Source organism: Tamandua tetradactyla, chromosome 5, assembly GCF_023851605.1.
Source record: "Tamandua tetradactyla isolate mTamTet1 chromosome 5, mTamTet1.pri, whole genome shotgun sequence".
Lineage (NCBI taxonomy): Eukaryota > Metazoa > Chordata > Mammalia > Pilosa > Myrmecophagidae > Tamandua > Tamandua tetradactyla.
The window spans coordinates 150,230,168-150,243,826 of NC_135331.1; the positions used below are offsets into that span (position 1 = coordinate 150,230,168).

The following is a 13,659-nucleotide window of genomic DNA, read 5'->3' on the forward strand; positions in this document are numbered from 1 at the left end:
GATGAATCAAAATATAGAACTCAGTAAAGAAGAAGCCATGGTAAAAAGGTTGAGTGTGAAACCAAAAACCATGACAATATGGAACTAAAATGAAACAACAGATGTTGTATGTGTAGAGTAAAATCTAAATGTAATAAATTTTCACAAATCATTCTAAATCTGGAGTGGGGAAGGAGAGATGGGAGAAAGTACATAAGAAAAGAGGTCAATCCTTGTGTTTTCTCTTTAGTACATTTCTGTATTGTTTAATATTTAATAATAAGCATTTACCACTTCAGAAAAGAATATCCTTAGGATAAAATAACCAAAACAATTTGGTCAGAAAGAAAGACAGAAATATCTTAAGATACAAAATAATACTTTTAAAATTAACAGAATTTTACTGCAGAACAAAACAGAAAGACACACCCTCTTTCCTAGATGGGATGGTTCAATATCATTAAAATTAAACAAGTTAATTTTTCACAATCTACACAAATGTAATTTCCATTTAATTTACTTGGAAATTAGGAAATATATTTTTTTTTCTGGGAAGGATAGATAGGTGAGAAAAGACAATTTTAAAAGGATATCATAATATGGGAAAAAACACTTCAAATTATTTTTACCAAAAAAATATATTATAAAGAAACAATACTTAAACGGGTATAGAACTCATACAAAAATACAGGTTCGATTCCCAGACCATGCCCCTCTCCTCAATAAATAAATAAATAAATAAATAAATTATAGGTAGATCAGTGGAACAACATTTAGAAAAATTTTAATGTAATTTTTCTAGCCAGTGAGAAAAATACTAATTTAGTGCTAAGATATGTGAGAGTTTTGAGAAAAATAAATCAAGTTATTTCACAATCTATAGGCAAGATACAGTTAGCATAGAATGAAGAATTAAAAATGTAAAATACAACCTTTAAAGAAGTGCAAAAAACTTTTTTGGCTTGGATATGTATTTATGGTAGAAAAGCCCATTCCCAAACAATAGCAGCAATCATAAAGAAAAAATGTAAATTTTCTGTTTCTCAAGAAATACCAGAGGACTTTATGTCCAGATGGTTTTGAATTTTGCCTCAGTTTTAAACCTATCAATATAGATAATATTAGATGGTTAAAAACAGATAGGCTTATTTAAACAGTGAGGCTAATGTTTCTTGAATGGAATAGAAACACAGTGTTACATGGAGGCCAAAGTCAGGAGCATCTAGTATTCTAGGGTCACTCAAAGAAGAAACCACAAGTTTGACCCTATGTGCATAGAAAAGGCAGAGGCAGTCTTAGTCCATGAAACCTGGGGCTGATGTGGGGCTATCAAGTCCGAGAAAGGGGGCCAAAAATCACTCCGAATCTGCTGTGGAGGAAGAATCAGAGAAAGCATTCTCGACAGTACCTGAATTAAGCCAGCCGTTGGTTCTGCCCTCAAGATCTTGGAGCCCAGGTGGAGATAGTTAACACTTACTAGAGAGGAAAAAAATTAGTGGAGAGAGAGAAAAATAGTCATTCCAAGTGAGCTCACAAACAAATACTTCAAAGGATGTGAGGATAAACATAATCAGGAAAGACATTTGTCAAATTGAACAATATAAAGTGCATTTCAGCTGAAATGTAAACAGAAGTATCTCAAAATAACTTGAATAGGTATGTTTGGGATCAATATTCATGATAAAGTCATTACAAGCAAAAAGTTAAAAATAGTACAAATGAATGAAGAAATCAGACATGTAAAAGAATCAATTAGAATTCCTAGACCTGAAGAAAGAAGAAATATAATAATTAAAATGATAAAAATACTGAATAGATGGGATAAATTCTAAACTACACAATGCTGTAGTGAAAATTAGTGAAGTATAAAGATTTATCTCAAAGGTTGCACAAAAAGATAATGAATAACCATATGAAAGAGAAGCTGAAGTATAGAAGAGAGATGCAAAGATCCAATACAAATCAAACATTAAGCAAGTGATATTTGAAAAGGTAATAAAGATTTTCCAGAACTGATGAGAAATATATTAGCAGATGGACTCTCTCATTCAGTCCAGCATGTGCCAGCAATGAACTTCTATTCCAAAGGCAAGATTCATCTTTAGGATGCTCTTCTTTTTTGTCTAATGAGTCATTCACCAAAAACAGAACAGCCAGTAACTTATTTTAAAAAGATATTCGCCATCACTGGTAATCAGGGAAATGCAAATTAACATATACTTGAGCCACCATTTTATACCTATGGTTTGCCGTGGTACTTCAAGGAGAAACTTCACCTCTGATGGAGATCTAAGTCAGAAAGGAATAAGTACATGCATAAGCATTTGTGTCTTCTCCTACCCCTCCACTATCATAACTAAAACATAAAAATGGATGTGTTCACAGAGGAAGTGTATTTCTTCAGACACAAGCAAAGGATCAAGGACTATATGTTGTGGAACCCCTGTAGTTAAGGAAAATACAGGGCAGAAATAAACAAATAATGTTTGGACAGGCATAGAAGAGGGAAAGAATGAAAACGTAATCACTGGAAGTTTCTAGAAAGATGTAGTTGTCAAAATCATCATATTCCCAGATGGCAATGCAGATTAATGCTGAGGAAAGCTTAGTTGCACCTGTTTGCTGGTGATAGAAGTCAGATTTAAGGAATCTGAGAAGTAGCTAATTAACTTAAACAAATTTCATTCACTTAAGACATTTGAGAATGTTGTGAGTTGCTTGGAGACAGACATTACATTTTATTCACTTATGAATTATCAGTTCCTAACCATTTCCCAGCAGAAAGCAAACTTTCAATAATATGTTCTGAGTTAATCAACTGAGAAAGGAAGAATGGGATTGTTTATACTCCTTCTTTTCCCCTACAACTTGTTCCTCTACTTCCTCTAATAGGATTTCCTGTCTCTCTATCTCTTTAATAGCTATTGCTAAAGTCTCCAATGACCTTCAGTTCACTAAATCCAATGCATTTTTCAACATTTCTCTTGACGTTTCAGCAGCTGGCAAACTTGTGATTACTAACTCCTTGATACACTTTTTTTATTCCTTTGGTTTTCAATGTACAACACCATCCTAATTTTCTTCCTCTATCTCCTTTGCATGCCCATACTCCTCTTCTAGCCTGTAAAATTCCTCAAGTTTGCCCTAATTCCTTACAGCCTCTTCTAAGCTGTTAAATACTTCAAGATCTTAAGTTATAAATAAAGAAAACTGACTAAAAAGTTTATGTCTACCGTCAGCACAGACTTTTACTCTGAGCTCCTGTCTCACATTTAAGCATTAACTCTTTATGTTTATATATCTTTTTGGATTTTTTGAAGGCACTTCAAGCTCAACATATTTAAACTTGAATTTTACCCCAAGTCAAAGTGTTTCTCTTCCAACATCCCCTTTCACAATAAATGACACATTTCATATGCATGAAGTTGTGTAGGAAAGAAACTTGGATGCACCCCTGAGACCTCCATCTCAATCACCACAACATGGAATCCAGCTGCAGACACTTTTTATTTTACCTGCTAAATATTCCTACACTACTTCCACGTCTCTCCAGCTTTATTGACTCAATCTAGGTCCAAGCTAATATCATCTCTCAATCCAGAAAGCTTCATAGGACTTACTAATTAGTCTGCTTTGTCCCTCCCATCTATTCATCGTATTGTAATCATGGCGATTTTTTTCTAAAGATACAGATCAAATCATCACATCTCCATAAAATGTCAATGGTTTTCTTTTGACCATAAGATACTAGTAAAATATTTTAATATATTTTCAGGAAACCTAAAAAGAACTTAGCCTTCTTTGCCTTCGAGGCTTCTCTCTGTGCCAGTCTTATCTGTTTTCTTTCCATACTGCATCCTTGTTCATATTTGGCGATGTGTGGAAGAGTCTTTCTGAGAGAAATCTTTTATCCTTTTCTCAACCATTAAGGTCATCTCTTCCTTCAAATCTCGCCTCAACTTTCATTTCCACAGGGCAGCTTTTTCCTGTTTCCCCGTCCAAGTTAAATTTCATTGTACATGACACCAAACTCCTAAGACAGATGAGCATTTATCACAGTTAAAATGTTTCATTTGTTTATGTAATTATACAATTGCTTACCATATCTCACTTTAATTAGACTGGAAACTTCACAAAGGCAAGGAGAGCATCTATTTGTTCACCACTGTATCTTCAGGACCCAATACATGGTATATGCTCAATAAATACGAATTACATGAATATTAAATGAAACGAATTGATAAATGAAATGAAAGTTGCTAAAAAATCAGCTGGCCAAGAAAAGGTTCATTCAATATGTGAAAAACATGCACAAGTTAGAAGAAAGAGAAAGAGTTTACAAGAGAAAGAGATTTTAAAGAGAGGAGAATGGATGACTGCAGAAGGCAAACAGTGTCTGCTCACTGTGCTAACTCAGTGCCTATCTGATGAGTAAATGTATACTAATACTGGGGACCAGAAATAATACACTTTACTTTGGAGAAAGAGAAATGACGGAATAATTATACAGACATTTCCTAGTTTAAGGTTCAATAATTTCTCTTAGTTTGACTTTTGTCCTTATAAGTAAGTAGAAAGTCCTCTGCTGTCTGGATTCAAGTCAAAACCACTCTCTTTGCAGCTACCTGCCCTACAGATGGTTAGCATCCTTTCAAATACCTCAAAAAGAACTTAAAAATTAACACTTTTGTTTTGGGCTCTTAGCAACATGTTCCCCTTTCCTTAACTATGGTTTCATATTATTTAGTGTATTCTAGCCTTTCTCCATTCCTATCCCCTTAACTTCTATTATGCCAAACCAATTTTAAGGTTGTGACTCTCCAAAATGATTATCAGGGCCTCCTATTCTCCCGTCTGTGATTCTTACATCCACCACGCTGCCCCATCACATTTCTATACTAATATCCCTATCAAACTTTAGCAAACCCATTAGCTTCTCTGCACTTTAATTACTGTACTATTCATTTGGTCTCATCAAGACTAGACACATTCATCAAGATAAAATGATTTGGGAGTAGGACATTTTTCTCTTCTTCAAGTGCACATTCTCTTGGTTGACCTCAAGGCAAATTAACAGAGCTGGGTCAGGATATTTATACTGTCCTTCTTGATACTAAATTACTTTTGTAAACAGTACACACCCTCTGGTTTCTTCCTAGACAGCATTCTTTAGGGTAAAATCACCTTAAAAACTTAAATACTTCCAGGTTAGCATAAGATTGAAAACATGGCATTGGATGATGAGAGAATAGTTGGAAAGCATCTTTTCCTCCATGCCAACACTATTTCTTGAATGGCTTTTTTTTTCTTAGTATGGTCTAACATACAGGCCCCTGGAGATAAAACAGTTGGACACAGAAAATATCCACGAGTTTTCATACCAATAGCTAGCTGCCAAGGCTGGCAAGGTTAGAGGAAAGTTCTCACCTCATCAATGATCCTCTAACGTGTAGATTCCAGCCTGAAATACTAATAAAACTCTTTGGGACTCACAGAGAGAGGGAGACTCATATAAAGCATCCCTTCCTTATGGGCTCTCCATAATTGTAGAATTGACATTTTACCCCTATTCATCAGATCAAAATGATTTTCTGGTTTCTGGTAATGATTTCCATTTATCCCGTAAATAATTAATTTACCAGTATGGTTAGGGTGACACCTATGTATGTCCTATACCTCCTAGGACATCCAGGAGAGTACCAGTTTGAGGTTCTTATTTCTGTATAGTTTTTAATCATGCTTCCTTCCACTTTCAAAAGGTTGCATGATAAATGATAAATTATATGGCCACCCTAATTATAAGGCTTTGATGACTCGAACTAAAATTTCCAAAGTGCCTTGAACGAATAGTGCACCATGAACCATATGTTTAAAGTTTGAGTAATATTTACTTATCTGAAGGCATACAGTATGTGTATCTATTTAAAGAGTACTTTTTCAAAGAAGAAAAAAGAAAGCTCTCTCAGCAGAGACCCTGAGTGTGAATATTTTGAGTCCATGATTAGATTCCTTTGAAAATGTCACATTAGTTATTACCAGTGCACTGTGCAAATTGCATTCATCTCCCTTGTGTCATGAAACAAGGGGAACAATAGTTTATCATCCACTTCACAAATAGATGTAGTACCCAGCTTACAATTTCCTAGGGAATCTTCTCACATATTTCGTGTGGAAAGGACTGACACATGTCAAGCCTTGCCACCTTTCTTGTATTTGAGTGCAAAGTGTAGCAAACTACATCTTCAGCTATTCTGGGGACAAGTAAAAATTACATTGGTGGATTAATGGAGGGACATTTAACTTCCAGTTGGTAAGACGAAAATATATCTATAGCAAATTGTACCACAGTGGTATTCAAACCACATGTTAAGGTCTTGAAACATCTGTAATTCTGTAACTAGTTCAAAAAAATCCTGCTGGTTTTAAACACTGATGGGAAACAGAATGCAAGCTCGAGGGAAAACTGTTCTTTGACAAACATCACATTCACCTCCCACCAGCTCACCCTCTCCACTTCAGAATATGCATATTGTTCACAAAGTGTTGTTAGAAAGGAAATTCTAACTCCTCTCTGAGTTTGCCAACCTATCAAGAAGTTAATTTTTACAGGCTACCTTTCAAAGCTAAGAATAAACTCTAACACAAGAAAAAGACTAAAGTTTGGGATAATCCCATGAGTTGAAACATCTGATAATCTTCGCTTCTACAAGTTTGTGATGTATAAGAGATTCACCACTTCACATAAAGTTATGATATCAAAGAAAGTTCTGTGGTAGGAAATGAGTTATACTCAATAAGCTGATAAAGACAGAGAAATCACAGTTAGCTGAGCATAAAGAATTGTGAAAATAGCATATGCATACTATACGCTAGATTTATTTATTTGAGATGAAAGAAAAGGATGCTTATTTAGAACACAACATGGATTCTTAACTAAATTGTCTATGTATAAACTAGAAGATGACATGCAGTTTATAAATGCATAATCTAGAGATTAGAATGTAAAAGAAAAAGAAAAATAATTAGACAGGTAATGAGACCACAAAAGAATCTTTGGGATGCTATAAATAATGTCATGATATCAGGATTATCCAAATAATTTTCCAGAGACTTTAAAGAATCTGTGAATAAATGTTACGGAATGGAGCCACGCCAGAGGGCTGGGAACATTCCACACAAGCCCTGGCTTTTCAAATGGCAGCAAAAAATGAGTTCTAAAAACTGCCAAAAAGTGCTTGATTAAATCCCAGGGCAACATTGTAGATTGAACCATTCCACATGTACAAAGTTAGAAAAACAAAATAATAATGTCAAGAATGGCCTGGAATCTTCTCTGAGTTCAAAACTAACTTGAAGCCCCAGAAATCAAAATTTGCCTTTTTTCTATGTTGTTGAAAACTTAATGCTTTTATTTATACAAAGGTGCCCCTTCAGACCACATAGGGTTGTGATTATTTCCCTTCCCACATTTGCTCTCATCTTCCTGTAACATGGAGTTATTTCTGGAAAGATGTTGGAGGAGAAAAGAGACGCTGTAATATGACAAGTCCTGAATCATTTACCTATTGTTTAGAAGGTTCCCAACTCATCTTTCCTACCGGATGCATCCACCACAAAATAAATGGAAGACACTGCTTCCATCACTCATGGAAAAGGCTTAAGGCTTTCCTTACTTACTGTTAGTTATCTCAGTGACCATTCTCAGTGACTATTAGATGAACCTATAGATCTCCGATGTGGGTTTCTAATTATTCAAGGCCAGATGTGTGCTTATTGGCCATTCCAACTTGGCCCTTTGGGTCAATCTTTTATGCACCATGCATTTTGAAGCATATGCTTATGGCGTCCTTGTTTGCCACATCCCCAACTCCCAGCTTTCTCCATTGTGTACTATGCTCTGGGAGTCCTAGGAAACATTCCTTGTGATTCTTTCATGCTGAGAACTCAAAGAAGTCTCCCAGTTTCCCCCTTTCCTCTATTGCCCAGTTACACTGGTCCCATCTATTTTTGAAGTGAGCAAAACTCAGAGATTTTAGTTTCTATTTACTTGTCCTTCTTTCAGCCACAAAGAAAACTTTGCCCCAAAGTGCTCTTCATTCAACAAATAGAAACTGACCACTTACACTGTTCCAGACACACTGCTCTGATCTTGTAGCTACAACAGTAGTGCCCAAAATGTGAGATGCCCATAACCAGTGTGGAGGAGCAAAGAGCTATGAGATAAAGATATTCTCTGAGAAATCAGCACATATTTTCCCAAAAGTTGGGATAGTGGTAGAAAATCTGTGGGATTAATGATGGCATGAAAATGATGTCATGGACATATGGCATAACGGATTGATGAAAGTCTTAGGAAGAAGGGTTGTGAGTAAGATGAAGGTGTGGCGGTTCTGAGTACGATGGAGCTCAGGGGTAGAGACAAATTGTAACGAGGGGAAGCAAGGTATCCAGTAACAATAAGAAGAGTAGAGAATGAAGAAGCTTCATAAAAGGTGTATGAGTCACGTGGGTGGTGCTATTTGAAAGCCATGGGGATTACTCCTTTTGGTGGGCCTGATATTGTCAGATTTGCAACCTTCCCTGGGTATTCACCATTTCCTTGACTCTGATGATATGCGTCCTTACAACTAAAATTTTGCTGAAACAAGATCTTCAGATAATTATTTAGTAAAATGAACCATAAATTAGTTCTGTGCTTTATATACGTTATTTGTTCTGAAGAAATATTGTCCTTTCCATTTTTTTATAGCTAGAAACTGAGGCTTACTCTAGATGAAATAATGAAATGCTCAAATGGAAGAATATTTTGCTAGTGATTAATCCCCCTCGCCCTTAATTTCCAGTTTTGTTATATAAAAATCACCTTTCAAGCTCTGAGCATAGTTTTCAGAAAAGAGACAGTAACAAGACTTTTAGTGTTATATTTTACTCCTTTTGAAAAAAAAAAAAAAAACTTTTTCTTATTTCTGGAGTGAAATGATTTCCAGGGAGGCAAAGTGATTCACTTCTGTGTCTTTGAAGTGGAGAATGCTTGAACTTGTCCTAAATCCACACTCTTATGGCTAACTGATTCTCTGATACTGATGGGTAAAATGTATCTGAATGGAATACATACAGATAAATGTATCTGAATGGAATTTTTACTTTAAGATCTAAATGTAGTCCCTCATGATCAAACTTAGCCCTTCCTTGATGAACCAGGGAGCTCAGGGAAGGTCTCTAAATGAGTAAAGGCACTTTCAGTTTCATAGATACGCATCAACTAATAGAGGAATAAGCTTCAACAGAGATAGCAGCACTAAGAACTGAGCAGATTCCACCTTTTAAGACTAGTGGGGACATTTCTTTGAAAAAAGAAACCTCCTAGGAAAGATGCGGAGGGGCCTGCAGTTGATCAAAAATAATGTCCTGATAAGAATGTAAGGTGAGCTAAATGATTAATTAGACAAACAAAATAGATTTAATGGGAGTCCTAAACCTTCATATTGCTTTCATAAATAATTTGCACAAACTGAGCAGCCAATAACAGTGGAGCTAGGGTTGAGTTCCACATCCCTATGATTCTAAACCCAAACATTTGTATTATGCTCTATCATCTCTCATGAATTTAAAAGTGATAGAAATATAATTATAAAGTGTCATTTATTTGGCTTGATGAAATCGGTTCAATTTTATGTTAACTATATTGCTTTTCTTCTTTTATCTATATTTTGCTTATCGAAATGCATGAGGCACATTTGTTTTTCTCTAAACACATTGAAAATATAATCCTACCTATATTTTGGTGTCCAGATAGTTTATAAAAAAGAAATAAAATTGAATATTATTTTGATTTACCTTGCTAGGTTTTTTTAATCTTTTAATGAGAAGTTGGACTTGGACTAAATTGACATGAACCAATACTTAAATTTTAAATGCAGTCATTTGCCTGCCCATCATATTTTGAACTTATTAAGCAAAGAAAATAGGGTGGGACAAGTCCCAAAGGGAAATCAGAGACAAACTGGGGGGGTAGGGGATGATCTCATTTATAGCTTGATTTACCCAAATATTTGCAGCATCTCCTTTTTTGGAGCTCCTACCTCATAAGGAAATATTCTTACCACCCAGCACTTTATCCAGAGAAATGTGAGAAAACTGATATAACTTCTTTTCAATGGTTGATCCATAATTATACTTATCCCTGTCCCAGATAAAGGAAGCACCATTACTCTGGGCATTGCAGTCAGTGGAGGGCTAAAGCTGGCCCTTGATGGATGTCTCAGCTTCCTGTTCTAATCAATCAGATTAGACAATGGAAATTCATTCGTTCATAGTTTTGAGGCCAGGAAAATGTCCAAATCAAGATTTCTTCCTGAAAACTTGCTTTCTCCAGGCTGGCTGCAGGTGATCCTTGGTTCCTCTATCACATGGCAAGGCACATGGTGTTCCTGGCCTCTTCCTTGTTTTCTGCATTCCGTTTCAGCTTCTTGCCTCCTGTGGTTTTCTCTCCCTTGTCTGAATCTCATGGTCTTCTAAAGGACTCCAGCAATCGAATTAAGGCCCATCCTGACTAAGGTGGGTCACATCTTAACTAAAGCAGCCTCATTAAAAGGTCCCACTTACAATGGTTTCACAATTACAGGAATGGATTAACTTAAAGAATATGATTTTCTGGAGTACATATAGCTCCAAGCCATCCCAATGAACAGGGACCAGGCATAAGAAATAAATGATTGCTTTTAAGTCACTGAGATGTTAAGATCATTTATTACCACAGCCTAATTTATTTAGCCAAGTCATCTCTACAGAAACTGAAGTGAGCTGATGTGCTAACAAAAAAGAAATCTAAAATATTGACTTGGGGTGAAATATAATCAGTGGTGAGGAAACTATTAATAGAGGCTGGAAAATTGGCGACCTATGTTTGCAAGGGCAAAATAATTGGCAAAACTATCATATGCTACATCTTAGAAAGCAGATAATATGCCCAATTTATCTTTATTAAATTTTATCTTTATTAAAAGATAGAATTTGCCTTTTGTTATAGAAGTAGGAAAAGGGAATTTTAATAGCATGATTTGAAAGCTGTTGTTTCCATTTGACAAGGTACTACAAAATATAATGAAACTTGGACAGATTTCAAACACATTTGGAAAGCAATTGAGGATGTCCTGAAATTCCAGGATATGTGGGGTTAGAAGAAGCAACTGGCTGTCATTTCCAACAAGTAAAAGTTATAACTAAGATAGCCTTTGAAAAAACAATGGCCGATTAAAGCTCAGTCTGCCTATGAATAAGGACCAAATCAAGATGTGTTTGTAACACTTAAAAGAAATAAAAACAATAGTTTCATCAATTGTAACAAAGGCACCATAGGAATGCAAAATATTTAAAGGGAAAACTGCTATGTGTTTGAGGGGGGAAGCATATGGGAACTCTGTACTTTCTGAATGATTTTTCTGTTAAGTTACAATTGCTCTGATAAAAACGAAAAAAAGAGGAGAAAGGGGAAAAAAAGCACTTGTACTGAGGATGACACTCAGTGAATCTTTCCAATTATTCAAAATGGCTCAAGGAAGAGACTAAATGTATAGCTATCCTAGGAGGATTAGTGGACTAAAATGATGAGCAATTACACTCACACACGCACACACACCCATACCACCCACACATACACATGGGTGGAAAGAGGGAGAGAGAGATATGCTTTAGGAACCGGGTTTTGGCTATTGGCATATACAAAGCTGACTGAAAACAAATAGATAAAAAGCTGACTCAGATTCTGAAGAGCACAGCATAGCCCAAAGAACCACCAGTACGAATTAGAGGAAATGGTAACTGATGGACTAACAAAATTACTTTTGCATTCCCAACCTCCTACTGGCAGAAAGCATGGTGAGAAAGCTGCTCAGCCTCCTAGGAAGACATATTCTCTAATTTCCCTTAAGATATAACCAGGAAATAAATTGGAAAAGAAAGGGCCTTTTACACAGTAGAGCCAAGAGCTATAAGGAGCAAGTGATAGGGGAGCTACTCCTAGTGGCAGAACCCAAATCTAGTCAAGATGGTTTCCAGGCTTCCTCAGACCAAAATGATGACCTCTAAACCATATTACTCCAATTCAGAAAAAGATTTGGTGAGAGCTCTCCTATACTGTACTAATAGAACCATGCAGTACGTCATTTACCTCATTTTGTAATCATACATTTACTTGTTTAATTAGTTTATTAAATCATTTTTACCTACAAAAAATCATAATCTTGATTGATGGCAGAAACCCTGTTTTGGCTCATCATTACATTAGCAGAACCTAGCCCCATACCTAGCACAGGATAGGTAAACATAAATAGTTGTTAAATTGAAAGTTTCTCCCCTCTTATGTCCCTTAAGCTGAGAGTGTTTTGAATATGGAATCATCAGTGTACTCCTGCCCTGTAGGGTCAATAGGCTAGGTGGGGTTAATACCGATTGCTGGCACCTCTTTTATCTTATCTTTTTTTTGGGGAGGGGGGTTACTCACTTTAATCTAGTTTGGAATTAGATACTAGGGTACTCCCTACCAAAGGTTCTTAAAAACCATTAAATCCAGTTTTGCCTGGAATATACCTGATTTTCACTAGGCATCCAAGCATAATTATGTATAACGCCCTCTTTCAGTCTCAAATGTGCCCAGGTTTGAATGATAAATTATATAATGCCCCATCTCAGTTGGGGCTACGCAGCTTGACTATTTGCAAATTCAGTCTAAAGTGTCAAGAGTTCCCCAAGTCCAAAATTAAAAAAAAATAAAGTCCCTAAATCAGGATCTACAGTGCCAAACAGAAGCTGAAGTCCAATTATGGATTTTTCCAATGAGTTATTGTGGTTATTTAACCTAGTCTATTAAAAAATAAAACCAGTTGGACACAAATTCCCCATCCCTGAACAAAAGAAGTCAATATCAATAATAAATTGCAATGAGTGTCAAATCTCACTGGATTTCATTGATCTCCATTGGACCTGAAGACGCTGAAAAGGTTCTATACAAGACAAAAAGATATATGGGAATCTCTCTGCCTTGGAGAGACTCCCACACTGAGTTCAATTGTGATGTCTTGTATTATAGGTCTTTACTGCTAGAGCAAATGAAAATGCAATCGGAGGGGAGTGAAAAACTGGGAAAATCCCACACTGTTAGTAAATTAGGTCTTTTAAAAAAGGAACATCCTGGCAAGCTCAAATAAATCAATGTGACTCTGAGAAACAACACTGAAAGATAAGTGCACTTTAGGGTTACATCTTTGTTTTCCTTCTTTCTTAGCTATTTGAATCATGTGGTGAAGTAAATTTCTCTTGATTTTTTTTTCTTTCATGATCTACAAATTATGGAGCCTGACAGACTTGACTCACCAGAGTTTTAATTACAAAGCAACACAGTTGCTGCAGACAATGGCAATATTGTGTAACTGAACCAACTGTCCCAGGATTTGTGGCTGGAATCTTATATCCCCTTTGCTTTAAAAAGAGGAGAAACTGACCAGATGCCCTAACAGCAGGACTACGTTTTGATAAAAGGTAATTAAACCTTACAGACAAATGCAGTGTTTTAAATTCTTATAGAGGTGAATAGTTAATATAGTCGAAAGAAAAAAAAAAACACTACAATAATAGACACAGAAATTGAATGAGTGATTCTGATGGGATTTGCAAATATTTCTC

General features: G+C 35.8%; 1 long non-coding RNA gene across 1 annotated transcript in view; it reads right to left on the minus strand.

Moving 5' to 3' along the window:
* The window catches only part of LOC143682818 (uncharacterized), a 163,317-nt gene that overhangs the window by 29,473 nt on the left and 120,185 nt on the right, over positions 1 to 13,659 (minus strand). The gene's annotated exons all lie outside the window — the stretch shown is intronic.